The 5,000-nt window shown below is 39.9% G+C and overlaps 1 pseudogene; it reads left to right on the top strand.

Moving 5' to 3' along the window:
* The window catches only part of LOC142910529 (28S ribosomal RNA), a 10,541-nt pseudogene that overhangs the window by 3,604 nt on the left and 1,937 nt on the right, over nt 1-5,000 (top strand).

Genomic DNA, 5,000 nt, shown 5'->3' on the forward strand with positions numbered 1-5,000 from the left:
CTGTCATGCCCCCAAATGTGGGGGAATAAAGTTAACTGAGGAAAGCTTACCAATGGTCTGTGAATGTTGCCAGGCACGCTTTGCGACTCTAAGTGGCCTTTCGCAGCACAAGAGGCATGCTCACCCAGTCACCCGTAATGAGGAAAGGATTAAAGATGGTATAAAGGGTACCTCGCAGAGAGGGGTACACCGTAGCTGCTGGTCTTTGAAGGAAGTAGAACAGCTGGCCCTTCTAGAGTTGCAGTTTCAGGGGAAAAAGAATATCAATAAGATCATTGCTGAAGCGCTTGGGACTAAGACCAACAAGCAAGTCTCTGACAAGAGACGGGACCTAAGTAAAAAGACAGGGGCCCCCATGTCAGACAGCTTACATTTTTCTTCTAGGCCTCTTGAGACATTGTCTCCCCCACCAAATGTAACAACGGGGACTTCATCCATACTCGCTCAAGCAGCTGAGCGGCTTACGAATGAGAATTCTGGGACCCTGGAAAAGCCTGCAATGGAGGCAATAAAGGCTTGGCTTAACGGCGAGGGCCAACATGATGCCCTCGTAGAAACTGCCACAGCATTGATGCTTTGTCCGATGAGATTGGTGAAAAACAAAGGCAAACGTTCAAAACCTGAGAACGACATTATTAAACCCAGGATATTACCCACACGATCTTGGATGAAGAAGAGAGCGGAAAAACGAGGAAGCTTCATGAAGCACCAGAAGCTCTTCTTTAAGAACCGCTCTCTTCTTGCGTCCTTAGTCCTGGATGGCACTGAACGTCATGAATGCCGAATCCCGAACGCAGATGTATATCGTTTTTACTGCGAAAAATGGGAGAAGGTGTTGCCATTCAATGGCCTGGGCCAATTTAAGTCATCAGGTGTTGCAAATAACGAATACTTTGAGCCCCTAATTTCGGTGGAGGAAGTTCAGACTGCCATACGGGCCATTAAACCAACGTCAGCAGCTGGGCCAGATGGCCTAACAAGGGCTGCAATCTGTGCTGCCGACCCCGAGGGTCGGACACTGACAGCCCTATTTAATGCATGGATGATTACAGGAATTATTCCCAAAGAGTTGAAAAAGAATAGGACGATTCTTATTCCTAAGGTTATGGACGATGAAAAGCTGAAAGAATTGGGGAACTGGAGACCAATAACGATTGGTTCAATGATTCTGAGATTATTTTCCAGAATAATGACTGCACGTCTTGCTCGTGCTTGTCCCTTAAACCCAAGGCAGCGTGGTTTTATAGCGGCATCTGGCTGCTCTGAAAATCTTAAGGTGCTACAGGACCTTATGAGACACGCTAAGAAATTGCACAGGCCGTTGGCTGTCATGTTCATCGACATAGCGAAAGCTTTTGACTCGGTTTCGCATGCTCATATTTTATGGGTGTTAAGGCACAAGAAAGTAGATGAACACGTGGTGGGCATCATCCAGAACGCCTACGATCGGTGTACGACCTCGTTCAAAAGCAATGGCGAGTCGACTCGAGAAATTAGCATACGTGTTGGTGTCAAACAGGGTGACCCCATGTCACCCCTGCTCTTCAATCTTGCCATGGACCCTTTGATATGCACCCTAGAGTCACACGGAGTTGGGTACTCCATTGATACCGACCACGTGACAGCTCTTGCGTTTGCTGATGATTTGGTGTTGGTGAGCGAATCTTGGGTTGGTATGGCCGCCAATCTAGTGATCTTGGAATCATTTTGTGGGCTATCGGGATTGGAGGTTCAGGCCAGAAAGTGCCAGGGCTTCATGATAAGCCCAACCAAAGATTCATATACGGTGAACAACTGCGACCCATGGACTATCAAAAATAAAGATGTCCATATGATCCAACCTGATGAATCAACGAAATACCTTGGTCTGAAAATTGGCCCTTGGACTGGCACTATACAGCCTGATCTACATTGTCAGCTAAAGACATGGATCTCGAAAATCGATGAGGCGCCTCTGAAGCCAACTCAGAAGGTTGAACTACTCAATGCCTATGCCCTACCCAGATTGTTATATCCTGCAGACCACTCGGACTGCAAGCAATCAACTCTCCGTGGGTTGGACCAAGAGATTAGAAAGGCGGTAAAAGGATGGCTCCACCTTCCCGCTTCAACTTGTGATGGACTGTTATATGCCAGAGCCCGAGACGGAGGCCTTGCCATCTTGAAACTGGAAAAAACAATCCCTTCGGTTCAAGTTAGAAGGCTGCAACGTATAGCAAACTCGTCCGATGCTATCACCCGTAATATTGTGTCCTCGCAGGGTATGGAGGAAGAATACCGTAATTTGTGGGTACGAGCAGGGGGTGACAGTGATGCAATCCCAACATTCGTTCTCAGGGACTCGGTGTCAAAAGAACCTGTATATCCGAGACCCTGCGATTGGAGGGAGCATGAATTTCAGAGATGGTGCGAAAAGCCGGTTCAAGGAAGGGGCATTGTAAACTTTGCGCATGATAGAATCAGTAATGCTTGGTTGAGGCCATGGTGCGGCTTTAAACAATGCTTTTTTATCGCAGCACTACAACTAAGGGCAAATATTTACCCAACAAGAGAAAGCTTGAACAGAGGCAGAGATGGGGCCTTACGTTCCTGCAGGAAATGCTCTGCCAGACTCGAGTCCCTTTCGCACATTCTCGGTCAATGTCCTGCAGTACAGAAAGCAAGAATTGCGCGACATAACAAGATCAGTAACATTCTGGCAGACGAAGCGGCTAGATTGGGCTGGTCTGTATACAAAGAGCCACGGTTCATATCCGAGACGGGAGAGATGAGAAAGCCTGACCTCGTGTTTGCAAAAGATGAGGAGGCAGTTGTGATCGATGTCACCGTCCGTTTTGAGCTTTCAAAGAATACCTTGTCAGATGCTGCCTCGCACAAAGTTTCGTACTATACCCCTCTTGGTGATCAAGTCAAAGTGCTGACGAAGGCTAGCAAGGTCACATTCTTTGGATTCCCGGTTGGGGCAAGAGGAAAGTGGCCCCTTGAGAATAACGAGGTACTTACCTCCCTGGGCCTGACCAAACCCAGAACGACATCACTGGCCAAGATGATTTCCCGCAGAACGCTGCTTTTCTCTCTTGATATTCTGAGAATGTTCTGTGGAAATTATGCGGTCTATGAACAGTCATAGACAACCTCCGAAACAAATAATAGTTTTGTTTTAAGATGTCATTTGTTTTAGATTGATTTTGTTATTTTCGAAGGTGAAGTCGGTTTTTATTTCATTTTACTATTTTCCACAATTTAGATTGTTATTTTCCAAGACGAAGTCTTGGTTCTTTTTTTTATTGTTAGTTTTTTTTTAACACGTCGTATTTGTTACTTTAGAGCTTAGAGGGGACTTTATTTTCGCCTTACTATTTTCTGCCTACAAAGAAGATTAAAAATAAGCTTTTTTCAAGATGGTTTTGTTATTTTCCAAGGTGAAGTCTTGGTATTCTTATTTTACTATTTTCCATAAAGAAGACCTTTCTTTTAGATTTTGTTATTTTCCAAGACGAAGACTTGGTATTTTTATTATATTGCTATTTTTTTACACGAAGCTTATTCAAGAGCACTTATATAGATTAGACTTTGTTATTTTAATTCTTTATTTTTTGGACTACATCAGTTCGAGAGTCCTGTAACTTACTATTTTCTGCCTACAAAGAAGATTACAAATAAGCTTTATTTAAGATGTTTTAGATTAGATTTTGTTATTTTCCAAGGTGAAGTCTTGGTTTTTTTATTTTACTATTTTCCACAAAGAAGACTTTTCTTTTCTTTTAGATTTTGTTATTTTTCAAGACGAAGACTTGGTATTTTTTTTTGCTATTTTTTTTACAGGAAGCTTTATTCAAGAGCACTTATATAGATTAGACTTTGTTATTTTAATTCTTTATTTTTGCACTACATCAGTTCGAGAGAAGACTACAAACCAGCTTTATTTAAGATGTTTTAGATTAGATTTTGTTATTTTCCAAGGTGAAGTCTTGGTTTTCTTATTTTACTATTTTCCACAAAGAAGACTTTTCTTTTAGATTTTGTTATTTTCCAAGACGAAGACTTGGTATTTTTTTATTGCTATTTTTTTTACACGAAGCCTATTCAAGAGCACTTATATAGATTGGTCTTTGTTATTTTAATTCTTTATTTTTGGACTACATCAGTTCGAGAGTCCTGTAACTTCCTATTTTCTGCCTACAAAGTCAGCTTTATTTAAGATGTTTTAGATTAGATTTTGTTATTTTCCAAGGTGAAGTCTTGGTTTTTTTATTTTACTATTTTCCACAAAGAAGACTTTTCTTTTCTTTTAGATTTTGTTATTTTCCAAGATGAAGACTTGGTTTTTTATATTGCTATTTTTTTTTTACACTGCTTTAATCAAGAGCGCTTATATAGATTAGACTTTGTTATTTTAATTCTTTATTTTTGGAATACATCAGTTCGAGAGTCCTGTAACGTACTATTTTCTGCCTACAAAGAAGACTACAGACAAGCTTTATTTAAGATGTTTTAGATTAGATTTTGTTATTTTCCAAGGTGAAGACTTGGTTTTTTTATTTTACTATTTTCCACAAAGAAGATTTTTATTTTAGATTTTGTTATTTTCCAAGACGAAGACTTGGTATTTTTTTTATTGCTAGTTTTTTTTATATATGTTACTTCAGAGCATAGAGAGGACTTTATTTTTACCTTACTATTTTCTGCCTTCAAAGAAGTAACGTACTATTTTCTGCCTACAAAGAAGACTACAGACAAGTTTTATTTAAGATGTTTTAGATTAGATTTTGTTATTTTCCAAGGTGAAGACTTGGTTTTTTTATTTTACTATTTTCCACAAAGAAGATTTTTCTTTTAGATTTTGTTATTTTCCAAGACGAAGACTTGGTATTTTTTTTTATTGCTAGTTTTTTTTATATGTTACTTCAGAGCATAGAGAGGACTTTATTTTTACCTTACTATTTTCTGCCTTCAAAGAAGATTAAAAATAAGCTTTATTCAAGATTACTTATATAGAT

The sequence above is a fragment of the Petromyzon marinus genome, unplaced genomic scaffold, assembly GCF_048934315.1.
Source record: "Petromyzon marinus isolate PM22_M1 ecotype Great Lakes invasive population unplaced genomic scaffold, UKy_Petmar_22M1.pri1.0 PM_G_Scaffold_146, whole genome shotgun sequence".
In the NCBI taxonomy this organism is placed as follows: Eukaryota; Metazoa; Chordata; class Hyperoartia; order Petromyzontiformes; family Petromyzontidae; genus Petromyzon; species Petromyzon marinus.